The sequence below is a fragment of the Lutra lutra genome, chromosome 4, assembly GCF_902655055.1.
Source record: "Lutra lutra chromosome 4, mLutLut1.2, whole genome shotgun sequence".
NCBI classification, from domain to species: Eukaryota; Metazoa; Chordata; class Mammalia; order Carnivora; family Mustelidae; genus Lutra; species Lutra lutra.
In genome coordinates, this window is record NC_062281.1 from 61,652,171 (window position 1) to 61,679,780 (window position 27,610).

A 27,610-nucleotide genomic window follows, 5' to 3' on the forward strand; every position below is an offset into this window, starting at 1 on the left:
CCACAGCAAGGTATTACAAGATAATAGATGAGCTCAGGAAAGAACTGGCTGGTTTGAGAACAGAGATAAGGGCAAATAGCCAAACTCTAGAAATCCAAGACTATGAAGGTGCAACAGTACCTTGCTTCGGGGACTCTAACAGTGAGGAATAACGCTGAAAATGGCTTCGAATAACAGATACCTATTTTTGACAAAATGACTCAGCCTTGCAACAAAGATCTAATAAGTCACCCAACCACCCATGGCTATTCTTTCAAATGACCTCAAAGTAACCACTTGAGACATGGTGGTTGAGACGTGAGCAAAGGAATGAAGCAGGATCAAGAAGTACGAATAGGAAAGAATTTTCAATGAAGTTAGTATTGTAACCGACACAAAGCAAACACATTAAAAACCTATGAAGATTTTGAGGGAATTGTATTGTCAAAGAAATTAGGAGCCTGGCCTAAGGGGGGTGAAAAAGAAAACAATGACTATAAAACAACCTCTTAGACCAGCAAGAAGGGTGCTGAGAAGGTAATATAATTCCCAAGAAGGACATACTTCTCAACATCCATTTTGGCTGAGTAATGGGTAGGGAAGAATCTCTCAGAGGGTGACCAGGACTACAGATAACAATGGACAAAGGAGTCATTCTAAGACAGAAAAACCAAAGTCTAAAATAAAGAAATTTCCCCTACTGCCAGAGCAGGAGGTCTCTGGCAATGTCTAGCAGGATATCTTCCATGTTATGGGCCAATGAATGCATCTCCCATTCTTCCCTTTACCAAATGGGAATTTTTGAATGCAATTATTCTATACCTGATCTAACATTATGCCATGGGAGGCCAATAAACTGTCTTTCAGTATAAAGGTTCCTGGACAATGAGGAGCCAGACTTAATGGGGAGGACTTAGCATCACCCTTACAGCCTGGACTTTGAGATGGGCACAATGACCAGGGAGAATTCAGGTAGTTTTCTGGAGCTGAAGTTTTGCTACATGTGGCCAGAGAGGCAGAATATGATAGAAATAGTTATTGAGCAGGGGTGCCTGGGTGGCTCAGTGGGTTAAAGCCTCTGCCTTCGGCTCAGGTCATGATTCCGGGGTCCTGGGATCGAGCCCCGCATCGGGCTCTCTGCTCGGCGGGGAGCCCGCTTCCTCCTCTCTCTCTCTGCCTGCCTCGCTGCCTACCTGTGATCTCTATCTGTCAAAAAAAAAAAAAATCTTTAAAAAAAAAAAGAAATAGTTATTGAGCAGAATTTTGCTTCTCTTTCCATGACACAGAAATGTTGCTGGGGAGTGGCTAGTCAGCCAGAGGTTAGATAATCTAGCCCTCTTTGTATATAGATGGAGTGATGTGATTCTCTCACCAACAGAATGTGAATGGAAACAAGGTATGTCACTTCTTAGGTAAACCTTCTCTATGTTCATTCACAGCCACAACTCCCAGCTAGATACAGAGAACTCCAAATCCCTAGAACTTGGCAAGAACACGGGTCCCCAAATCACTGCACAAAGCACACACACTGGACTCTCATATGAGCAAAAAATAAATTTCTACTCTATTAATCACTGAAGTTCATGTTACCACAACCAAGACATTGACCTCTGAAGAAGAAAGAGTGGGTTTCTAAACCTGTTATTCCAACCCAGGTTGGGAGCTAACAGACTTAAGGTCACTTAGTTATAAATGTTTGCCATGGGGAATTCAGACCCTCCTCTTCTTCACCATTTCTGTTGGGTAAGTCCTGGCCCTTATCCTACCTGTATGCCTCAAGAGTCTCCTAATTAGTCTCCTGGGCTTCAACCTATTCTCCTCTTACCATCCATCTTCCTCATGCTACCTCAGAGACTGCCCCCCACAAAAAGAGGACCATGTCACACTACATAAAATTACAGTTAACCCTCACTTCCTGTCCCATAGGATAAAATCAAAGTGATGTAACACAACACACAACACCTTTTCCATTTAATCTCCAGCCTTCTTCAACATCATCTCCTCTCATTTCCCTGCAACTGACAATGTTGAGCCCCAACTACCAGCCAAGTCCTTTTTATGACACTGCTTTGCAAATGCTGTTCCCTCCGCCTAGAATGTTCTCCATCGGCCTCCTTTTTAGCCTGGAAAATGCTCACTCATCTCTTAAGAATTAGCTTAGTTGTCATTTCATCTGTGAAGTCTTGTCTGACACTCCCACATAGAAGACGGAATCCTGACTTTTTTTTTTTTTTTTTTTTTTTTTTTTTTGGGCCTCGATCAGAAGGACTTGGGCCCCCGGAATCCTGACTTTTATGAGCCAGCCTCACTATTGTGCCTACTACTGGGGTGTTTTCTATTATTCAGTTATCCTCATGGTCTGATTTTGTTGCTGTTTATTTTCTTTGTTATTCAGTCAGCCTTTCAATTTATCTTCTTACTAAAAACTTAGAGAGTCCTGCTTTTTCCAAACAGCCCAGTGATGCATTAGAATGAGATTGTCTCCCTTCAGTGGGAGACTATCCATGATCAGTGTTGCTGAATGAGATTACTCCAGTCTTTTGGGTGAGTTTTCTACAACTGTGAAATATTTGGAAGGCAAAGCCCAGGAATACCAGAAACCCTATAATGTGTACAGAAATTCTGTACCCCCTAAGTTTTACACTACTGATCTGACGCATATGTGCATGAAAAACTAGCTTGTGAGTACCTGTGGTATCTTAACCCTGTTGTACAGCAAATGTTTTCTACATGGGAATTTTCTAGGAAAGTACCATATTTGGAACTTCACCAAGATTTGCTCACCATTTTGGAGAGTCATGTCACCAACTATAACGCTGCTCATGGGAGCTCATTCACTGATAGAGTACACCCACATGTTTGCAATTGTAGCTGTCACATGCAATGGATACATTGACTTCATTCTTATTTCAAAAAATACCAAATATACAAAAGTGTCACCAATATTCAGTTGAATGCTTTCTCTTAAATCCAAATGTATGCATTTTAAGTAGCAAGCGTCTGACTACTTTAGTACCTCTTGGTATAGTTATCCCGATCATATGCAAACTGACATATCTACAAGTTTATCGTAAGCAGCTTTCCTTTGATTTCTGGCTTCTATTACAGATAAAGAACTTACTGATTTTTCAAATATTACCTATGACGATAGGTTATATTATCCACAAATACCATTTCAGGGAAGTAAAAGGAACATTACAAAACCCTTCTTACAAAAAGGGGACACTGGGTCTGATGGAGTAGTGAATCATGACTAAATACATCTAGGAACTCAGAGCAATCACATTTTTTTTACTCTCAGGATGCTTCTGTTGGGCAACTACTCCATTGAATTGCCATTCTGCTCTGCCAACAGCATTTATGACATTTTGTTATGATTTACTTGTCTGCATGTGCAGGCTGTGAGTGCATGCTGTCTGATTCATATTTATGTCCCCAGCATCTAGTGTAGGGCTGGGCACCAAGAAAGGAGCTCAGTAGATATCCTGAGGACGAAATACCCAATGAGAATCCTAAGGAGTAGGCAGCCCCTGGCTCTTCTGATAGATCTCTGAATCAATTATTCACTATTTTGCCTATACCAATATTACTAAGCTTTCTTCATTCTGCCTAACATGAAAGTGAGTTAGGTACAAACTCAATTTTCTCTCTTCCTTGTAGGCCCAAGCAGTACCACGTTCACCTTTGTAGCCCCAAAGAGCCCTGTGCAGAGGAAGCAGTCAAATAGTCAAAGCAGTCAGATTTAAATATTATTTAAATCAAATTATTCCCCAGGAATAATGCTATATATAATGGTTACATTTTTAGTACTAATATTACTATACTTTGGGTATATCCCTGATTTTTAAAAAGGGCATTTGTGGATTGGGCTAGAGACCTAAACATCAAAAAAGTACTGCTTCTCTCAATGCAAGTTTCAAAAAAAAAACCAAACCTCTAAAATCAACTTATAAGCTGTAAGCCAATTGTAGGTTGAGAGTTTCTATACAGTATGCGACCGAGCTTATGAGACCTAAATTCTGTGGGAAAAATTAAAATGTCAATCATGAGGATATATCTAAATATTTAATTATATGGCATCCTGAAGGGAATATCTGGCCATTTTATCTTCCAGATTTAATCCAGATGGTATTTTTCACACAATCAGAAGCAGTGGCTATTTAGAAAGAACTTTACCTCAATCATTATATAAGATTTTCTTGATTAAAATCTCAGTAATTTATAATCTGATTTATGCTTTCACAATTACAGTTGTCACTTAATAAAAAAAGGCATTCTAGACAATATACTAGACATATATATATATATAGACAATATACTAGACAATATACTAGAAACCTGTCATGTGACTGTATTCCAATTCTATAATATATGGGAGGTACATTTTACAGAGGAAAATATGGGGACACAGGTAAATGAAAATTATATATTAAAAAACTAAAAATTTTTCTTTTAACATATGAATACATAATTCTAAAAATAACAAATTAAAAATGTTAATACTTTACTTTATTCAAAATAATTCACAAAAGTTTTTAAAAACTGGAAATGAAAACAAAATAAACTATCATTTGAAACTGGCCAGTCACTTCTCAGCCAGATTTATTCCCTGTGGTCACTCTAAGAGCTGTACTTTCTAATGTTTCAGCATTCTGATAACAGTCTACCCAACTTTTAAAGATCAGCCTCCAGTAACCTAGCTTCTGATTTTAAAATTATGTTGAAAATTTGGGGGTTTTTACCTACTGAAAGTCTCTTCTTTTTTTTTTTTTTTTTTTTAAAGATTTTATTTATTTATTTGACAGAGAGAGATCACAAGTAGGCAGAGAGGCAGGCAGAGAGAGAGGAAGGGAAGCAGGCTTCCTGCTGAGCAGCGAGCCCGATGCGGGACTCCATCCCAGGACTCCGGGATCATGACCTGAGCTGAAGGCAGCGGCTTAACCCACTGAGCCACCCAGGCGCCCCATGAAAGTCTCTTCTTTTGACCTATTCCAAGCATCCCTGTCATCATAACTATGGTCATATCCTTTAATGGGAAGACAGAGCTTCAAATAAATCTAGAAGCTGCAAGCATCTTTTCTTATTCTGTTTGGGATCACACTTAATACTTCTTAATATCATAGTGGTTAAGTAGAGCCAGAATGCCTGTGTTCAAGTTTGTACCATTTACTTCCTATGTGACTTTACACAAGAAAAGTCTCTGTACTTGAATTTTCATTTCTGTATAATAAAGAGGATTAGTGGGGCACCTGGGTGGCTCAGTGGGTTAAGCCTCTGCCTTCAGCTCAGGTCATGATCCCAGGGTCCTGGGATCACCCACATCGGGCTCTCTGCTCCGCAGGGAGCCTGCCTCCACCTCTCTCTCTCTGCCTGCCTCTCTGCCTACTTGTGATCTCTGTCTGTCAAATAAATAAATAAAATCTTTAAAAAAATTTAAAAAAAATAAAGAGGATTAGTGATAGCTTTCTCAGAGGGTGGTTGTGAGAATATTTAATAAAAACACTGAAAACAATTTCCTAGCTGAAGTGGTTGCTAAAATAATAATAGTAAAAAAAATTATTTGGTTTATATAAATAAAACAATCATAATATAATTATTAAAATATAATATAAATACTTACAATAATGTTTTAATTTAATTTAAATTTAAAGAGTAATCACTTTAATAAAAGCTGTTATTGTTTTTTAATAATTCCCCAAATTATAGACTGTGACAAATTTTCATGATCCTCTTCATGATTTGCCTTAATTAATTTATTAAGTATGAAACTGTTAAATGCATGTCTAAATGCCAGAGAGCCCTGATTCTGAACTATATATGTGATTCTTCCATTAGTTATATATTCAAGTTTTTTTTCTCTACACTAAAAAATCCTTGAGAGGCAGGGACTATGTCTGCTATCTGTTTTACACTGATTACATTCTAATCAATTCTAATCTCCTTATACACACTTAATGAGTAATAAATGAATTAATGAATGAGTTAGTGAGTAGATATATGACATTAAATAACAATAGAGATAGGTAAAATTCAATGTACAAGAACAGGTACTTTTCCCTTAAAGATAAGGTAGGGAAAAAAAAGAGATAATATGGTAGGGTTTGGCTTACACAGACCAGGGAGTCTCTGGTCACACACACTAGACCTTTAGCTTGACAGCCTGGGCTTGTAGTAAAGAACTGGTGGGAATTTATATTTAAAAAGCTCAAATAGGAAACAAGCACTGAACAAGAATGGGTTAAAGATCTAGAGTATGAAGATACTTATAGTATATAACTGAAAAATTTAAGACTCTGCTGCTCTATAAATTTCATCTTATCACTTTGGGAGTAACAAGGTCATAAGCTCTTATCTTAAAAAATACTCTGAAAAATTACTGAACTTAAAAAATAATCACTTAAAATGCATGCTTACTCTTCTCTGAAAGCTTTGTGAAAATAACAGGCATTGTGATTTTATGCAAAATCCACCTGAAGACTATTAGCAAATCTCAAATAATATAATATTCTGAAGTAAACAGAGTATCTTAACCTTATGTATTTACCCTAAAATGTACATGAGATGTCCTATCAACTTTAAGGAATTCAGTCTCTAAGGGATAGCACATTTCAAATAATGAATTACTTCTTTATAATTCCTCAAGGAAAAAAATGTATGAGGTTAGAATGAATAAATTTTGTAGCTCTCCAAGATTTTACCAGTAATTTGGTCTACATTCATAGTATGTACACATATATCCCAATCTCCCCAGAATACCATTTCAAAATGCCAGATATAAATTCAAGAAAAAATATTTTTTTCCATGCTTAATGAAGATTTTACAGATATACAGCCAGATATGCAAAAAGAACGTCGGCAGGTTATTATTCTGAGTTACCATGAAATGTTACCGAAAGCATATCCTGCCATTGTGTTTTTTCTAGCTATCTCACTTTTGTTACCATGCTGGAAATGAGAAGCGTGAGTTCATGCTCACAGTTGCTCCGCAGTGTTAACAAGGAAACTTTAAAGCCAAACAGCCAGGATTAGATAAGGTAATAATTTTCACTACTCCCATCTGAATATTCAGTAACCATGTATGCCTGGAAAGTTAAACTGTGGGATTTGGAGAAAAGTGAAATTGGAAATAGTTTAAACTGACACACGGATTGATTCTACTTAGAAAAACATCAGCGAGAAAGAAAAGACAGATGCTAGAATTCTCAAAGTGTCAGGCAATGGAGTTATTTTTTTGGAGTCGGTGTGTGTGTTTGTATATGAGGGAGATTTGGAAGCACTACCCTGGAGAAGGAATGGTGAAGGTTAAAAGGAGGAAGAAAGCAAAGAGAACTGCCAACTGATTCACTCCTTTCTCCAAGAGTCTGTACTGTGCCAGAAAAGGAAAAAGAGTGCATTAGACTGAATTCTATTCATGGTAAACAACTGGTCTGAACCTGACATCAAGAGGGAGGGGATTATAGTATTTACTTCGTGGAGGCATATTCATTCTTCTAGGTGAAGACAACACTTTTTATTCAGTGGAGGAAAAAAAAGTTATTTATATACTGTACCCTCAATATTCTCAGAAAGTCTACATAACCACACAAGCAAGCACATTATTTATGTCTTACATTAAAAACACCAACCCTAGCAGCAATTAAAAGTACATACATATACATAATGGGCCACATTACTCAACTGTTTAAGTTTTGGTTCATTTAAGAATCAAGAATTCTTTAGTTTAGATGTCTATCAATCTAATTCATGTCTTATACGTAAGTTTTGGACAACTTTATATTTATTCACAGACATACACCCTCTAAAGAGTGAAAAAAAAGCAAAACTTTATTTTATATATATGTGTGTGTGTGTGTACACACACACACACACACACACATTTTTTAAATGTTGCTCTCATTTTTGAAAATCTTTCCTGGAAGTTATGCAGTATTGACAAGTTGTCCTTTAGATTTTTAACCAGCACTTACCTTTCTCTAGTCTTATGAAATGTAGTATCTCAGTTGATGAGTACTGATAAACATACCAAGAGACCACCATCCCACACAATGCCACACATTTAGAAACAGTAACAAATTCCTACTTCTCTTTTGAGTTGAGCGTAAAAAATCAAATCCCAACAAAATCCAACAACCAGTGCAAAAACAGAAATGTGTAATGCTACTTAAAATATTGACATTATTGCATAACTTGATTAGAAGGAATGTTGAACCCGCATGAAATAAACCCAGTGTACACCTGAGCACCCTGCGTTTTTCAGTGTAATCTTGTCTTTATGATTCTATCACTTGTGCAGTCATAAATGATGCATAAATGGCATGTTTGTGCATATTGCACACAGACAATTTTTATGAATGAATACACAAAAATGCTCAGAATTCGAGAAAATGGATGGCAGCACACTATTTTGAAAACGGTCATTAAGCCTTGGAAGCAAATGATGAGGGAAATGGTCGGTGTCTTTTGGTGCCATTCAGGGCAATTGTATTCCCAAGTCCCCTAGCAGAGTGTGTTGGAAACAGCCATGAAGCTCTTTCCTTAGAGACTCGTTCTCCCTCTCAGGAACCTTGCTACAGAACGGAGAACGCGCACCGCTTCAAGGATAAAATGCATGGATGTCTCTGTGCTCCGAGCACTGTTCATACATCAGAGACATCACACTCCCTAAATCCGGTCCCACAAGTGTGTGCATGTGAGTGTGGCATTTACCAACAAATGAACAGAAGGCAACAAGAGCTCGTCTCCTAGAAATAACATTCCCCATCCCAGCCCAGGCAGGCTGCTCAGCACCTTCTCAGGGGCTAACACCGGAGTGCCTTCCCCATGGGGACGGAGCCGTACAAGACCAACCCTCTCAGGGCTAAGTCAGCTTCAGCTTTGTGTGTAAGTCCACTCGGCGCCATATGGCAGTTTCCAATTCCTTTCGCAACTCAAGTCTGGCTAGGCTGCCCGCGATGATTCATTCTTACAAGGAAGACCCCTTCGGGGAGCAGCAAAGCCCCTTCACTTACCTAGCTGCCACAGACCCCGCTCAGCAGGCGGCACGGGCTCGGGCACCACAAAGGGTTGTGGGATTCCCCGCTCCCTCCGGGGCTCCTCTCCCTGCGACGGTCCCCTTCGCCAATGATCTGTCGCTGGAAATCCCCCTCCCCTCCACGGAGAGGAGGGTCTCCCCGGCTGGCTGGAGCTCCTGGCGTTTTTCCCCCTCTCCTCACATCCCTGACTCTGTTCACGGTCTCTAGCAGGAAAGCTCAAAGGAGAGGCGGCGGGAGGAAGCTAAGGTATCCTTAAAAAGAACAATAATCTTCATCGATCTTCGCCCCCTTCCCCACGCGGGCCCCCATCCCCCTGCCGCCGCCGCCGCCGCCGCCCAGACAGGAGAGGGCTGGGATAGAAAAGGAAAAATCGAGCGGGGCTGAGCTCGCCGCGCGGAAGGAGCCGGGAAGGCGAGCCGCGCGGGCCGGAGAGTTGCCGCTCGCTCGGGGTGCCGGTTGAGAGGCGGCGGCGGTCGGCGGGGGCGGAGGGTGGTGGGTGCTTGGTGGGTGTGTGTCCGTGGCGGAGCCGGGGAGAGGCTGGGCGCGGGAGGCGAGGCAGGGCGCTCGGGGGCGCCGGGCCGGCGCGCACACCCGCCCGCGGCCACCCCGCCTCGCGCTCCGCCTCCTCCCGCGCTCCGCGCACCCGCGGGCTGGAGGGGCCGCCGCCGCCGCCGCCGCCTCCTCCTCCTCCTCCTCCTCCTCCTCCTCCCAGGCGCTCGCGGCTCTCGAGGTGGGCGGCGGGCCCGCGTGGCTGGGCTGAGCGGCCGGCCGGACACCGCTGGGGACGCCCCGGCTCGGCCTCGCGGGGCGGGAGCTGTGCGCTCGGCCTGGGACAGCGCCCCCGAGCCCAGGGCGCGGCTGGGGCGCAGGCGAGCGGGCGGGCGCCGCCCACACCTCGGCGGGCGCCTCCCTCTCCTCCGGCGCGCCCGCTGCTCCCTCGGGCCCCGGGCCTGGCTCCACACCCACCTGCTTCCCTCTCTGGCTCCCGCTCCGCGGGGCAGGAGGGTCCGCATTCGGCGGGCGCCACGCACTGGGCGGCGGGGAAAGCCCGGGACGCCCCGCGTTCGAGCGCTGTGGTGGCTTCGCGGGATTCCCTGGGCCCTGGTGCTTCCAGCTGCTGGGCTCTCCCCACGCCCGCCCTGACGCGACCCTGACACGGGGCCCGCTACTTGACCCCGGGAACCTAGGGTGAGGGGAGATCGCTCCTGAGTGATGGGGCCCAGAGTATTTTCCCTGAGGAGTCAGGGCTAACCCAGAGCGCAGATGGGATCTGACTTTCCTCCCAGCGCCTCCCGGTTCGTTCAGGGCCCCTAGCCCTCCCCCGTAATCCCTCTTTTCTGGGTTTGAGGGAAAAGCCGGGTGGGTTGGTGGCAGCCTTAACTCTTGCTTCCCACGGGGGCGCTATTCGTACTCTGGCTTGCTTTATTTTGCCCGCTCTCCCTGCGATCTGGAGAATTTGTGCCAAGTTCCTCCTTGGCGAGGCCGCCTGGTGGACACCCAGACCTTTCCCCACCTTCAGGGCGCGGTAAAGACAGGATGAACTTGAATACAAACATCACCGGACTCTCCAGGTCCCTGAGCCGTCTGCTCCTTAACGGGCACAGTTAGAAGGGCTTTTAGGAAAACAAAGTAGCTTAAAACACCCTATAAAAAAGCATGTAGGCCATGATAGTATATTTAAAGCTGGGGCTCCCTTCTGAGTTTCTTTAGGCCAAGAAAGATGGGTATTGAAGAGAGTCAAAATGCACTCAGTTTTAAATAGATCTCATTTGGTCCTTGCGTCTGTTTCAGTGGCCCTGAGGCGTACTGGGAAGCACTATCATCTAGGGATCTCTAAACCTTGATTTCTCACCCTTCCATAGGCCTTACCTTGTGCTGGTGTTTGGGGAAGGATTTTTTTTTTTTTTTTTTAATAGAATTTGGCCCTTCACACGCCATCACCCTCCCCCTGTCCTGGTCCGTTGCTCTTCTTGAGGCTTCTCTAGTATGAACACTAGAAAGAGGACGAGGACTTCCAGATTGCTAGACCCCTGATCTGTTTCCAAGCTTCAGCTCCAGATTTCCCAGACCATAGGCGCAGAATGTCCCTTCCTACGCCTATGGTCTTTCCACCTTCTCATACATTTCACATGCTTTTGGCAGATTGGTCTTCCCCAAGCACAGCCCTGACCATCTCATTTTCCTGATCGCAAAGTTTCCCTAATTCCGCATTCCCTATCAGTGTCTGCCCACTTGTGCCCTTACATGTGGACATCTCTCCTTCTAGGACACCCCTTTTCCCTTCTCACATCCAAAATCATCCCAGCACTTCAGGTCCCACTTCAAACTCTGCCTCCTCCAACTCTTCCCCTTTGATTTATAGCACACGGTTGGAGCTATCTTTTTAAAGACATATCACCTTCCTGAAGAGTATATGTACTCCCCCTGTTCAGGTCTTACTGTTTATTTTTAAATTTTTTTTAAAAGATTTTCTGTATTTATTTGCCAGAGAGAGAGAGGGCACAACCAGGGGAGCAGCAGGCAGAGTGAGAAGGAGAAGCCCCAATGTTGGACTTGATCCCAGGACCCTGGAATCATGACCTGAGCCGAAGGCAGATGCTTAACCAACTGAGCCATCCAGGTGTCCCTGGTCTTTCTGTTTAAGTAAGTTTCTCCAGGGTAGATTCCGTATCCCTTTGTTTGCATTCCTTACATTTAACCCAAAGCCACATATGTAAGAGATACCTATTTATCCACTGAACATTTGTTTTGCAACTTCTCTCAGGCACTCTTTGTGAATAGAATTTATAAAATATTTTAAATACACAAAAATCACTTAAGATTCACTCCAGGTGTGCCTAAATTTAAGTGGTATACTCTTTCATAAATTTTAGAGATAGTGAAAAATCCCCTTACTTTCTGGCCTTGCATCGACATATGGTCATTGCAGTAAGAATTTACTAATTTGTGGGCACCTGGGTGGCTCAGTGGGTTAAGCCGCTGCCTTTGGCTCAGGTCATGATCTCAGGGTCCTGGGATCGAGTCCCACATCGGGCTCTCTGCTCAGCAAGAAGCCTGCTTCCCTCTCTCTCTCTCTCTGCCTTCCTCTCCGTCTACTTGTGATCTCTCTCTGTCAAATAAATAAATAAAATCTTAAAAAAAAAAAAAAAGAATTTACTAATTTGTTAATTTTTTTTACTTTAAATTTTACTTTAAATTTCCATTAGAGTTTAGAAACCCAAATCCATTTTCCTATTAAATGATCATTTGTCAAGAGATCAAATTATCTATTGGCTAAAAGACATTGTTACTGTCTCCATTTTGTGGAAGTAGGGCACTAGGAGTAGCATATCCATCATGCCTGAATTGTATCTACAAGCATGCAATGCTATGGAAAAACAGTCTTTGGAAATAAAATCTAATTCTGCTTAATAAATTACTCATGGCCCAAATAGGTTATGATGGAGAATCACCCGTAGTATACAGATTGTTTGGAATAGCTGAGTTCTCCATATGCACAGCTTGAGTTCTGGATGGCTGCAACGACTCTTGTGTTGATTATCATCACGTGGTTCTACTGCCTTAGAATATACAGTTTTGTATTTTTTCAGTTGTTCTCCAAAGCAAAAATGAAAATGATCTTGCTGAAAAATCAGACATGTTTTCACATTACTCCCTAAGCCATTTTTTTTACATTTATTGATATTTATGGAAATATTCCTTTTGTTTATATTTTAATTCCTCAGGTTTACCTTGAGTTTTGATGGAATTATATTAATAAGAAAGGGGATAAATGTTTTGTATGTCAAAATGCTTTCCTCATAATGCTTGGCAAAATAAATAACTTTAATGTAAGTTTAACTTGCAATAGTTTTACGCACATCAGCTGATAAAATTTAGATGAAGTGTTTCCTCATACATCACAAGCATAATAGATTTTTGGTATTTTGTTGTTGTTGTTGAATAAAACATTTGAAAATGTTTACTATGACCTAAATAACATCATTACTGACTACACTTTAATGTTTCAAGTTGGAGTTTCATTGGTGACTTGACTTGCAGAGAGAGCCTGTATAGATTAGAATAAAGTAGTAAAGGCTCAAGGATGAACGTATTTTAAAATGTTAAAAGCATAAGGCTAAGAATTTATGGTTTGGGGGACTGAACAATTAAAGTTGGATTTAAGTTTTTGTAGAAGGCCAAATGGAAAAAAGTGTATGACATATTGAGTAAAACAAACAAACAAAAAAAGTTCTAAAGGAACAATATTTTAAAATGATGCCAAACCTCATTAAAGGGGAAAATTTACAAACATTTATGTAAATGTGGTGTGTGTGTGTGTGTGTGTGTGTGTGTGTGTGTGTGTGTGTTTTCTGGGAGGATATACATTAACAAGCTAAAGAAATTATCTTGAAGAGTTTGAGAGGCAGGTTTTATTTTATTTGTTATAACCTGATTATACCAAAAGGTAGATGAATAGTAATCTTATTTAAGCATCAGCACCATGAGGATACTACATTTTTAATCAGAAATCAAATAAATTGAAACTATACTTTTTAAAAATAAGGCCTAATACTACTGTGGTACTTATCATACAAGAAAGCAACTACTGAGGAATAACTGGAATTTACCACATTCTTAGACCTGATATGCTTTCTTCTGCCCTTCTAAAGGAGAATGTAGGAATGCTGGGATGGTTTAGAGCAACTCAGAATCTTAGCAGTCACTGAAATCCCACACTTGCACATTGCAGTAAAGGCTTGAAAAATAAATGAGCTGTCTGTGTGTTCTTCATTGAGGAGATAAGTACTATCTCATTGATTCTTTTGAATTAGTTGAGACAGATTTGGCTGTCCTTTGAAGATTCAAAGTGAGAGATAAGCTCTAGACTGACTGAATTTGTATTTTTTTTTAACAGTTCTTGTACTGAGCCTGAACTTTTTGAAAGATGCCAGATGCTTAAACACAACATTTCTCTGCCATATAGTAGCATGAATGTAAGCACTGTGTTGCATCCATCCTTAGTGATACTTCCAAACATTATGAGTCTAGAACTTAGTTTCTTTGTGGGAATCTAAGAGCCTTAGGAGGAGGGGTTTCTGAGACCAATGAACTGCAAATTTCAAAAATATGCTACATAAGATCTGAAATGTAACTGTTATTCTGGGACATGATGAAACAAGAATTGGATTCCTAGTTAGATCTTTGTCCTATGTCTGTTATGAATTTGTGCTGTGTAATAATAACAAATAAGTTTTACCAAGACATTTACTACATGGCAGGCACTGGGCTAAATTCTTTACAGGTATATGCTCATTTACACTTTATAATAGTTCTTTGAGGTAGGTCCCATCCTTATTATTCTATTTAATAAAGGAAGTAAGTGAACTAGAGAGAATTTAAATTATTTGCCTAAGCTCACACTGTCAGAACTGGAATTTGACTGAGGCAGTGTAACCTTAAAATTTTAGACTATTTTCCCTTTACCTCACCCCAAATTGATACTACCTTTCTGCCTGTTTCACTAGGTTGTCTCGGGTTCATGTGGGAAAATATCGTATAAAATATTATTTTTTAATTTTCAGGATGGAAATCTGGTTAAGATAAATGTGGGAGCTGCCAACCACCATCTACCTAAAGAAAAGAAAAGGAAAGAGAAGAAAAATGTGTTCCTGGTCCTAAAGGGGGATGGAGGTAGGATATACACCTTCTGTTTTCCCAGTAGGTAGATTGATGCTGCTCCATTCACACCACTCACTAGCTGTCTGAATGATGTTTGTCTGAGATTTGACCTGACAAGGCTGGGTATGTCTGGAATGAAGCATGTGGCCATGGACTAGGATAAAGGCTTTCGGGCTTACACAGGGAAGGTGCCTGTGTGAATTGCAATCCACCCAAAAGGAGTAAATGGCTCCACGCTGTGAACATAACACCAGCGTGGCAGATCAGAAAGCTTCTGGGGCTCTTAGTATAATCTAGGTTTGGGATAAGTAAGAAATGGAATAATCTCCAGTAGTAGAGGAAGAATAACCAGTCACACTGGAAAAGAGCCCTCTTTGCATTTACGAGGGCATTATTCTCAGCCCCAGACTTCACATCATTATAAGCAAAAAGTGGATATAATGATGTAAGATGTCTCTCATGGTGAGGCAAGAATCTTGACTGTCAGAAGCCAAGATCACAACCACAACAAGCAAAATTAAATGCGTTACCCACAGTCTTTTCTGAGAAAATTTCTGTGTAGATCTAAGACTCAACAAAGCAATTGGATTTAAATTGTGGTAGATATTCTAACAGTACCTTTGTTCCCTTCTGAGAAGAAAGTCTGAGCTGACAGTACATTCAAAGGAGACATACTTCCAATAGGGCCATGATTTCTCAGAATGACAAAAAAGGATGCTGCCGTATTTCTTGGTCTTCCCAGTAATTGGCACTCTTGAACCTTTAAAACCTTCTTTGCAGTATCAAGCAGAAATATTAATCATTCCTAGGATCTGTAGCCTTAAAAGTATCATTTCTCACTACTAATTAAGGCCATGCTTTACTGTTTTGTTCTAAATAAAATATATCATGGTAATAAATGTAAAATCAGAGCTTTTTAAAAGAACCCTAACATTGTATATTCACTAAAATTATATCAAGAATTTAACATAGTAATGACTGAAAAACATTAAGTATTAAAAATAAATAGATATAACTAGTGAAAGTTAATAGACACTTATGAGAAGGAATACAAACTCAAATATAAGCATATTTTCATTAAAATATATTATAGAAATGGAAGAATGATCTTTTTTCAATAACTCTAACCTTTAGGTTGCTTCATTACCAGCAAATTGTCAGTATATGGAATTGAATATACATGCTAATTATGACACATATTCATTATCCTAGTTCATATATATTATTATGCCAAATATATAATTTGAAGTTAAATATTGCCAGTGTGTATTTTACATGTTTGGTTCTATTTATTAATCTAGTCCTTTTCCATGAAAAAAAATGAAGACTTGTTTCAACAAACACGGTATGTTTTGGAACATGAGTACAAGTGATTTTGACTGGAATTTAAAATTCAGAAACAAAAATTTTGAAACAACAAATTCTTACATCCCCAGCCACCACGTCTACTCTGTGCATCACTAAACCAGACCCAAGTAGGTTTTAGCATTCGTCGTATTTCATATTTGATTTAGCTAATCACGTTGCCCACAGTGATAGTCACACATGGGAGAAAAGATGGAAATTCAGCCTGTTAAATCAGTCTAACTGGCACAAAAGCAATTTAATTGGACTTTCTGCTCCTGCTATCGAATAAGCCCCCCACTGCCCTAGCTGTTGCTGAGTTCACCTGGCACTGCGTTGACAGACATGTTGGCATCATTAAGGAAGAAAATCCTCATGAACTTTGAGTTAGTCGTGACTCATTCCATCAAATCCCTTTCCCCCCACACAAGAAAGTGAGGGCAAAGAAAACCTCTCCCAAGAACAGCAACAAAAACTGAAACAGCACATCTTCTGTGGTTAATGCTGATTGGAGTAGGGGGATAAAATCTCACCTACATTAGAGAACCTCTCTTGATTCCTCTTTCAGTACTTGTACTTCCCTCCAAAATTAGTCCCTGATATTAGCTGTGGGTGTGCCTCACTGGTACCAGGTGGGGTTAGCTAGTTAGAGTACACACAAAGAGGAGTGTGGCCTTCTCTTAGACTGTTTTGGAAATTACCAAATGCAATCATTATGACAACTGCCTTTGATAACAAGAGACACACAAAAAATCTAGCATAAGGCCCATCATATTCTCTTTACAGATTTCATTACTTTAAACATTTCCAATTCCAATATTCCCAGGAGAAAGCTTGAAAGTTCATCATTTTGCACAAAATTCATTTGAAATTTTGAAGGGCATCCTATAGGATATCATGAAATAATTGAAAAGAGCATGTTTCTATCTACTACGTAAAATGAAATTTACCTATTGTGAATGACAAGCTCAAGAGAGCTTGTTCCCGGGCATAAGACTTTCAATATGGTGTAAGGTTATTGGCTTATGTAATTCTCTATGTGGCCTATGGCAATTGCCAATAATTGTAGAACTAGAGATTAACACACACACACACACACACACACACACACACACACTTAAAAAAGCCAAGTGGATAAATTGAATTAGCTAAACTGTGAATGCTGAGGAAGGAAGACACACTTTGCTATCTCTTTACAAACTCTCCAGTTTACTCCCTAATGCATATTGAGTGCCCGTAGACAATATTATTGTTTGGCTTGCAGAACCATGAAGTACTGCTGGCATCCCTATTTGATAAATGTGCCTGTTGACATTTAAATGACTCTGTTAAGATTTGACCTAGAAAATTACAGTCCACTCTGTACACTTTATTACCAGAAAAATGTGGCCAGATGAGGGAATTTGGAAAAGAGTAACACAAATGATTAAAGAGGAAAATAGGAAGAGGAACATTTAAATGGTACTACTAGAGTGAACGATGAGGAAACAGAGATAGAGAAATCCTATGTCTTAAGAATGATCGTATAAGTACGAATGGAGGTAATGTTGAGATAATGATCAGTGACTTAAGATAAATATAACTAAAGAGTGAGGTTAAAGATAACTACACTATTTTTAAAATAAAATAAAAAAAGAAGTGGTCACCAATATAAAAAAATAAAATAAAATCTCATTTTACAACATAGGAAAAGTTCTTCTCAAGGTATTTAGTAAAGCCCCTCTTTAAAACAAAAAAGTGAAACAAAACAAAAAAGATACTTAGACTTAAAGGATGTAACGTGCTCATGATAAAGAGTTACTTTTCTCACACTCTTAGGAAAATAAAAGTACATTAAAGCTTTTTTTCCTAATAAAACTCACTAAGGCAATGGGCACCTAAGAACCGTGAGACTTTCTTTGATCATTTATTTATTTTTTATTTTTTATTTCTGTAAAGAAGAGTGAGCAGGGGCAGAGGGAGAGGGAGAGAGATAATCTTAAGTAGGCTCCATGCCCAGCATCTAGCCGGGTTCAGCCGGGCTCCATCTCACTACCCAGAGGACATGACCTGAACTGAAATCAAGAGTTGGACACTTAATCAGCTGAGCCACCCAGGTGCCCCTCTTTGATCATTTAAATAATAAGGCACGTTATATATTTTGGAGACCAATTTTATATTGAAAATATGTGTTATATCAAGTAATAAACATTGACTTTATTAAGTATTTGGACTGCCTGTTCCATTGCTATATTCCAAAATTATTTATGGTTTAGAGAATTAAAATTCTAGAAGTCTCCTGTGTAAATGAAATCTTATTTGACTATCTCAGAGTAAATGATTTCTGTACAAAGTCATTCATTTTTTTCTTAAGAAATGTGTGGATTTCACAAAGTTTTCAGCGTTCTAATTGGATATCCCTTCTTTATTTCCTTCACACTGTTGCACTTTTTGAACAATTTTATATTAGTCACAGCTAGAGGAACAGTTTTAGTAGCTAAAAATGTGTAATAATTTCCACCACAAGTGGGGTTACCCCTTAGAAAGTTGCATGGAAATGATGAAATGAGGAAAGCCAGAATCAAAGTTGACCACATCCTCCTTCCCTATGCTTCCACCTTTTCCTCCCACCATGACCAGTGGTATCCCTAAGACTTTCATCCATATGCAGATGACTCCTAAAGCCACATTTTCTAATCTGTTATCATTGCAATTAGTGTTTCATTTCCAACTGTGCATTGGATTTTCTCACTTAGATATTCTGCCATTATTTCAAATTAATTCATCTGAAATAGTTCTTCCCCTGATCACCGTGCCTGACCACTGTTCTTTCCATGGTCTGCATCAGAGCTTTGGCAGCCATCTTGAACTCGTGGCTTGCTCCCTCCCACATTCAGCTACTTTACCAAGTACTATGAATTTTCTTTCATAATGACTTCTCACCCAACCTTGAATGAACACACACACACACACACAGCCTCATGCTCTGCCCCATTTCCACAGTTCTCTCCAGTATGAATATTTTCCCACTCTCACCTTCCCTAAACACTACTATCAACCTGGGTTCAAAAATCTCTCCCTGCTGCCTGTGAAATAAATGTCCAGTCCCTTAGGCTGAGGTTCAAACCTTTCCATGATTTGACTCTACTTCATGTTGCCCCCTCATTCCCCACACTCATTCCTTTAGTGACTTTCTCTGAGAAATTCAGCCTTGCCCAGTTCACTCTTCCAACCACACCATGTTCTTATCTTGAAATACCCTCTGTCCTTCTCCATCTTACTTAAATCTCACTTACTCCCTGAAGTAACTTTCTTGACTACTGTAAGCAGGAGAGCTTTTGTTCTCTCCTAAACTATACCACATTATCTGCTACTCTTTTTTCCTAGAAAATGGTAGCATTTAGAATAGGCATACTTTCATCTATCATATATTACACTGGATTTCTAATGTAATATGTGTATTAAATGCTATTTCACAATTACTTTTCCAAAGAGAGTTTCAGAGGACATCTGTTTCTCTAATTAGATGATAAGCAACTTGAAAGAAAATTGGTAAAGAAAAAATTGAGACTCACTAGCTTTGAAATTACAATAATCTATAAAGTTCAAAACAATCCCAGGACATCGTCATGAGAATGGGGAAGTTACCTAGCTTCCCTAAGCTTCAGGTTTCTTGTTTGCAAAAAGGAAGAGAATATAACTATCTTGAAAGTATATTAAAGGTTAATTAAGATAATATTACGTAAAGATGGCAACCACAGAAGTAATGTAAGTTACTCTCAGTAAATGTAAGTTTTTCTTTTCCCTTTGTGTTCTCTAAGTAGCTTACTCACAGTGGGGACTTGGTCAAAATTTTTGTAACAATTTTAAATTTTTAACATTTCTTAGGAAAAAAGTTGCTAGACCAAAAGTGCATGCAAGATGATAGAGAGTAATAAGGTTGACAATGTCGGCTGGTGCAACCCTGAGGAGAGTGTGGATTGTCAGTCTATGGGCTGTTTTTCTCACTTAATCTGAATGAGACTCTGAAACACTTGACCTGAGAGTCCTGTGAACTATTGCTCTCTTTTTAACCTGCTCCCCTAGTAATATGTGGGTAAGAACCACAGGGAAGAAGAGGTGTTAGATATTTGTAAAAGCATGCACTTGGTTTCAGAATGCTGGGTTGAATTTCTGGCCTTGACAGTCAATAGTTATGTGACCTTAGGCAAATCCCTTTACCTTTCTGAGCTTCTGTTTCCTTACCTGTAAAATAAGACTAATAATTTTCTTCTCATGGAATTTCTTTGAAGATCAAATGTGATTAAATATATAAAATAGAATTCATAAGACATGGGGCACCTCGGTGGCTCAGTGGGTTAAGCCTCTGCCTTTGGCTCAGGTCATGATCTCAGGGTCCTAGGATTGAGCCCCGCATCAGGCTCTCTGCTCAGCAGGAAGCCTGCTTTCCCCTCTCTCTCTGCCTACTTGTGATCTCTCTCTGTCAAATAAATAAATAAAATATTTTTAAAAAGATATGAAGTGCCACATGAATATAAAATGTTAAAATATGTGTCCTGTTTCTTAGATGACAGTATTCTTCAGATTTGGTGAGATACACTATATGGTTTACAAGTCTCCACACACACACAAAATAAGATTCAGGTCTATGTTTATGGTGGGATGGGAGTTTAACAACTAAGTAATGGTGGGGTGAATTCCCATTTCCAAGGAGGGCTATAGGTACAAAGAAAATAACAGTACCAAATGCAGTGAACCTTGTAGGATGGGTGCATTTAACTGTTAGTTGTCCCTTTTTCTTTCTTTGGTCTCAGTGCTGCCAGATTTCAAAAGCAGGTGGAAATGCCATAAAACAAAATAATGTAATTTGACTGCTTACTAAATGTATAAGACAACATTGACCACTGGAAAAAAGTAATAACATTACATCAAATGAAACTAAATTCAGACAGCAGAAAATTCAATAGACTGTTGCAGAGCAAAAGCATGCATTGTGCGTGGAGCCTGAAGGACCAACAGGGTAATGGTATTGTGGAAGCCCCCAGGTGGAGGCATTGCTGTGTTTCTGTATGCAGAAATGGGAATATACCCTGTGAGATGCAAAGGTAATTAGGCCCTAAACCTTATATGGCTTTATGGAGCAAAGATAATTCAATTCAAATTCAGAAATCAACAATCTGAAAATACCCACAAATTATAAACAGAATTAAGGAATAAGTCATTATCAGTAATATTATGTTTCTTGGTATCATTTAGCGGCATTCATCATTGACTTTCTGGTTGCAGAAAAAAAGATTATGTTTCTTTGGTAACAATAAGTAATACAAAAGCAGTATTACATAAATAAATCAGCTTATAAATTTCTGGATTGGAATGTCGATTAAGTATACAAGATACTTAGAAGATAACTCAGCTAAGTTAATATCACTAGCCTTTTACTGAAAATGAACTCAGAGCATAAGGACATGAAAAAGGTTTACTCAAAAGTCTAGCTTTGATTATATGGTTTAATTATTTCTGGCTTGTATTTAAGCCTTCAGGCTTGACAGTCTTCCCATTTAAGGTAAAAAAAAAAAAGAAAAATCAAAATACATATTACTTTTAATTAAATTTCTGGTATCAAAAGATATTACACAGTTTCCATTGATAAAATCAGCCCCAACAGTGCTTTTGTCTTTTCAGTCAATGATTAGTTTCATGGTGTTTCATGCTATTTTTTTTATATTAGGATATATAGTGCTTGATTAGGCAGTAGTATTTCACTATTTCTAAGTTACAACAGCATAAAAAGAAACAAGTACCCATACAGGATTCAAACTCTTTGTTGGAATATGTATGGAAAATCTTTTCTTAATATGATATGCTTGGTTACTTAGTTGCAGAACTCTGAAGTTTGTGAGAATGAGTTGTTTTTATTTTTATTTTTTTTTAAGATTTTATTTATTTATTTGAAAGACAGAGATCACAAGTAGGCAGGAGAGAGGCAGGCAGAGAGAAAGGAAGGGAAGCAGGCTCCTTGATCCTGGGATCATGACCTGAGCCGAAGGCAGAGGCTTTAACCCACTGAGCCACCCAGGTGCCCCGAATGAGTTGTTTTTAAATACCAAAACCAATCTTTGGATTTCTTAATAGATCAGATGCTTATAACTTACGGTTGAAGCTTTATCTGTAATTTAAAACATCAACAAGGCACCGGGGTGGCTCAGTCCTTAAGCATCCCAAGGTCCTGGAATCCAGGGGCTCCCTGCTCAGCGGGTAGCCTGCTTCTCCCTCTCCCTCTCCCCCTGCTTGTGTTCCCTCTCTCACTGTCTGTCAAATAAATAAAATCTTAAAAAAAAAAAATAAAGTAAAACATCAGGAAAAAGGCCATCTTGAAATTCTTAGGTCTTCAATAGGTATGTCTTATTTTAAGAGCACATGCTAAATTTCTAAGAACTTTTGAGAGAAATGGAACAAGACTCAGGTTGTCATTAGAATTCTTACTGGCAAAAAGTCTTCAGATTTCTGAATAAAAACGATCTTAAACCTAGAATTCTCTACTTGGCTAAATTACCAATAAAATCTGAGGGAAAGTTAAAAAGATTTTTAGATTTTTAAGAAGTCAAAATATTTTCTTTTCATTTATTATTTTAAAATATTCTAAGTAGCTTACTTTATTTTTTCCATATAATTGTAATTGTTTATTATGGTAAAATAAACATAATATGCAATTTATGATTTTAATCATTTTTTAAAAGATTTTATTTATTTATTTGACAGAGAGAGAATACAAGCAGGCAGAGCAGCAGGCAGAGGGAGAGAGAGAGAAGCAGGATCCCCACGGAGCAGGGAGCCCAATGTGGAGTCAATCCCAGAACCCTGGGATCATGACCTGAGCTGAAGGCAACTGCTTAACTGACCGAGCCACCCAAGTGCCCCTGATTTTTAACAATTTTTAACTGTATAGTTAAGTGGCATTAAGTACATTCAGTTGTTTGCAACCATCACTATTATTCATCTCCAGAACTTTTTCATCATCCCAAACTGAAACTCTATAACATTAAGCAGCAAATACACATTGCTCCCTTCCCTCAGACTCTGATAACTACTATTCAACTTTCTACCTTTATGAATTAGACTATTCCAGGTACCTCATAGAGGAATCATACAATATTTGACCTTTGTATTTGGTTTATGTCACTTGTTTTTAAGGCCCATCCCTGTTGTAGCATGTATCAAAATGTCATCTCTTCAAAAAAGAAAAAAAATGTCATCTCTTCAATGGCTGAATAATGTTCCATTGTATGTATATATAACATTTTGTTTATCCATTCATCTGTCAATGGAAGTTTGTATTATTTCTACCTTTTGGCTATTGTGAATAATACTGCTATGAACATTGGTGTACAAATATCTGTTTGAGTCCCTGATTTAAATTCTTTTGAATAATATCCAGAAGTGGAATTTCTGGTATATGTTTAATTTTATTAAGGAGCTGTCATACTGTTTTGCACAGCAGCTGCACTATTTTACATTCCCACCAGCAATGCACAAGCGTTCCAGTTTCTCTATATCCTCACCAACACGTGTTACTTTTGGATTTGTTTGTTTATAATAACCATCCTAGGGTATGAAGTAGTATCACATTGTGGTTTTGATTTTCATTAATGCTTAGTGATGTTAAGCATCTTTTCCTGTGTTTATTGAGCATTTATGTATTTTCTTTAAAGAACTGCCTATTCAAATTCTTTGCCTATTTTTTCTCCAGTTTGGAATATAAGGTTTTATTGTAACTTTTTGGTTTTATCTATGTTTTTTTTTCTTTTGCCTATTTTTTAATTGGGTTGTTTTTGTTGTTGAGTTGTAGGAGTTTCTTATATATTATGGATATTAATACCTTATCAGATGGTTTGTAAATATTTTCTCCAATTATGTGGGTTGCCGTCTCAATCTGTTGATCGGGCTCTTTGATATTCTAAAGCTTTTGATTTTGATGATGTCTGTTAATTTTTTTGCCTATGTTTTTGATGTCTTTCCAAGTTCAATGTGATGAAGATTTCCTTGTATGTCTACTTCTAAGAATTTAATAGTTTTAGCTCTTATGTTTAGGCCTTTGATTCATTTTGATCCAGTAATTTTTGCATGTAATATAATGTAAGGATCCAACTTCATTTTTAGCCTGGAATATCCAGTTTTCCTAGCACTATTGGTTAAAAAGACTATCCTTTTTCCATTGATGATCTTGACACCCTTGTTAAAAATAATTTGACCATGTATGTGAGGGTTTGTTTGGGGCTCTCTCTTCTATCCCATTGGTCTGTGTCTGTTTTTATAATGCTCACCAATTTTTAAAGTGATTTATAGAAGTGTTCCAACTAAACCAAGAAAAAAGACAAGGTAGTCTTTAGGAGATAGAAGTGCCAAACCAGAAGATCAATGGTATGTAATCCCTAAATCACAGTTTTACTGAGACATAAAGAGTAACTAGTCCACATATGAGCAAGAGACCAAGGTTTCCCAATCCAGACTTGGAAAGAGAAGGAGATTTAATTGATTAAAGAGAATGAGAGTTTTGATAAGCTTGGCAATTTGGTAAAGACATGTGGTAGAACAGAAAAAGGAGAATCCATTTGAACCTGACTATAGGAATGTTTCCTTTGAATGGCACGGTCCTCATGTCATTGGATCTGTATAAAAAATATAATCCAGTCATACAAGTTGGCTCTACAGGAAACAAAATTTACATACTCATAATACTGTAAATTTTAAATTGTTCATTGAACTTTCAATTACAAAAATTAACTCATGGACAAATCAGAGACTTAATTGTACTACAAGAAAGAATGTAAAGGTTATCCATCTTTATAACATAAAAGGTATGAAATAAAGAGATGGGTTAGAGTTGAAGAGATGGATAGAAAACTGGTATATTGGTGTCTTGATCATTTATAGTGGAGGTCAAGAGATTGATGGCTGTGGTTGTTGGGTTAGGAAGTGGAGATTTAATAAGTTGTTTAAAATTGCAGAGGCATCCAGTAGAAGAAGTGTTGATAGTGATAAATGATGGGGAGGTAAGGAAAAGGGGAAGATGAGGTAGGGAGATATAGGTGAGATAAACCCTCACCTATCAGTAGGATGTCAGTAAACACTGTCTAAAACTATTATGAAAACAAACTCTAATGAGCGATGAGCAGTAGTGAGCAAGTTAAGAGATTGTTGAGGCATCACAAAGGAACTAGAAGCAAACATTTTTTAAGGGTTGTGTCTAAAGAGCAAACTGGTGGGTTGGAAAGATACAGCAGCAGATTCCTCAGTCTATTTGACTTTGCAACCACAGGCATATTTTGTTTTGACATTGTAAAGTGAAATACAAAGTGCAATGACAAAAAGAAATTGTGAAATCAGATTAGAATTCATAAATCAGAATAATTTGGGGTACTGATTTGATTACAAAATATTACTCAATTTACTAAGGATTCAGTGATGGACATGTTTTAAATAGTGAGGGTGCCATCTGCATTTCATCATTAGTCCTGGATCATAAACTGCTTGATAAAGAAGGTCTTCAAGCTAGAAAATGAGAGAAGTAGAGCTATTAAATATTCATCTTAAAGTGTGTCTGAAATGAAAATGTAAATCATTTGCTTAAATGTTTTTCTTGAAAAATTCAATTCATAAATAACTGATTTATAAAGTGAAGGCAATTAAAAATGCTGATATTATGTCGGTGTCTATAAACAGCAAAACTTCACTAATCCAGATCTCAAATATCTGACCCCTTAATCTATCCTTGGAAAACACACAAGAATCAGGATGTAAATTACAAACTTCTTAAAAGATAAAACCTCCTTAGTATCCCAAATCTATGAAGAACTTTATTAAAAATGGGAAGAAGACCGTAGGAATAGACAATTTTCCAATGGAGACATACAAATGGCCAACAGACACATGAAAAGTTCCTCAACATCACTCATCATCAGGGAAATACAAAACAAAACCATAATGAGATATCACCTCATACTTGTCAGAATATCTAAAGTCAACAACACAAGAAACAACAGGTGTTGATAAGGATGTGGAGAAAGGGGAACCCTCTTGTACTCTCTTGCACTGTTGGTGGGAATGCAAACTGGTGCAGCCACTCTGGAAAACAGTCTGGAGTTTCCTCAAAAAGTTAAAAATAGAACTACCCTAAGATCCAGCAATCACCCTACTGGGTATTTACCCAAAGAATACAAAAATACTAACTCAAAAGAGATACATGCACCCCAATGTTTATAGCAGCATTAACTATAATAGCCAAATTATGGAAACATATACATATATATATATATATAATGAAATATTAGTCAGCCATAAAAAGGAATGGAATCTTACCATTTGCAACAACATGGATGGAGCTAGAGAGCATTATGCTAAATGAAATAAGTTAGTCAGAGAAAGACAAATACCATATGATTTCACTCATATGAGGAATTTAAGAAACAAAACAAAAAAATGAGCAAAGGGGACAATAAAGAGAAAGAGGCAAACAAAGAAACAGACTCTTAACTATAGAGAACAAAGTGATGGTTACCAGAAGGCAGGTGGGGGGGGTAGGGATTAAGAAGTGAATGTATGTGGTGAACACTGGGTGATGTATGGAAGTGTTGAATCACTGTATTATGCATCTGAAACTAATATTACACTGTATATTAACTAACTGGAATTTAAGTAAAAACTTTTGAACTTCCACATCTCAGTATTTACCAAGACATCTCCTCCTGCTCCTCCTGTTGGATATATTAATAGATACTGACATCAGTATGTACACACAATCCCAAATTTGGGTGAGGAGTAGCCAATCTCTATGTACAGAGTTTTTTAGTAAGTAGGCAGAAAAAGAAATATAATAGGAGGTACTTCGCAGCATAAAGAATGAGTTTTAAAAGCAAGGGAAGAGACATTTAAAAAAAAAAAAACAACCACCTCAAACGATAAAGTAAGCACAAAAGCTTTAAAAAAAAAATAGCAGTTGGAAGCCATTTAGTTTGCTAACAAACTGCCCCACATACCAGAAACCCCATAGAGCTGGTGGAACTTCAAAATTGCTATAATGAATGACAGACAGCTACCTATATGTAGATGACTTTCAAGAATGGATTTCTAACAGACCGTTCTTCTGCACTCTGGACATACTTATTCAACTATGCTCTGGATGACTTCCAACTTCTCTTCCTCATTCTCTTCTGGAAGCTACAACTCGTCCTGACTTCCTGTCTCAGTGGCATGACTCCTGTAAACTAATCCACACTGTTCATATCTGCTGGATTTTATACACAGTTTCTTCTACTTGTGTTGTCTTCCTTTTGCACAGATCCCAAGCTGTGGGAAATGCGTGGCCAAAACCTACTCATTTTCAAGACCCAATAGTGGAAGCATCAGCTTGCTGGATTAAGGTTTCCTATCCTTTCTGGGTCTCAAAAGGCGGCTCATTGCACTCTGTTTAGACAGACATTTCTTGCAGTATTTGTAGCATTTTATCACGGGGCAAAGAAAGGGAGAGAGAGAACCTTCAAGCAGATTCCCCACTGAGTATGGAGTATGTTGCGGGGCTTGATATCGGGCTGTATCCCAGGACCGTGAGATCATGACCC

At 38.7% G+C, this 27,610-nt stretch overlaps 1 protein-coding gene and 1 long non-coding RNA gene across 4 annotated transcripts in view; one reads left to right on the plus strand and one right to left on the minus strand.

Annotated features, from left to right (window-relative positions):
• KCNB2 (potassium voltage-gated channel subfamily B member 2) overlaps positions 1-9,631 on the minus strand; it is a 396,540-nt gene extending 386,909 nt beyond the window's left edge. The window contains exon 1 of the mRNA XM_047725094.1: positions 8,988-9,631. The gene's annotated coding sequence lies outside the window, so the exon portion shown is untranslated. The remainder of the gene's footprint in view (positions 1-8,987) is intronic.
• The window catches only part of LOC125097494 (uncharacterized), a 49,723-nt gene continuing 31,239 nt past the window's right edge, over positions 9,127-27,610 (plus strand). Inside the window, exons 1-3 of one of the 3 annotated variants that reach the window (XR_007126541.1) lie at positions 9,945-10,306; positions 14,576-14,684; positions 22,755-22,793. This is a non-coding gene — a long non-coding RNA (uncharacterized LOC125097494). Of the gene's footprint in view, positions 9,258-9,944; positions 10,307-14,575; positions 14,685-22,754; positions 22,794-27,610 lie in introns of those variants that run through there. The other 2 variants (XR_007126539.1, XR_007126540.1) reach the window with 2 other exon arrangements.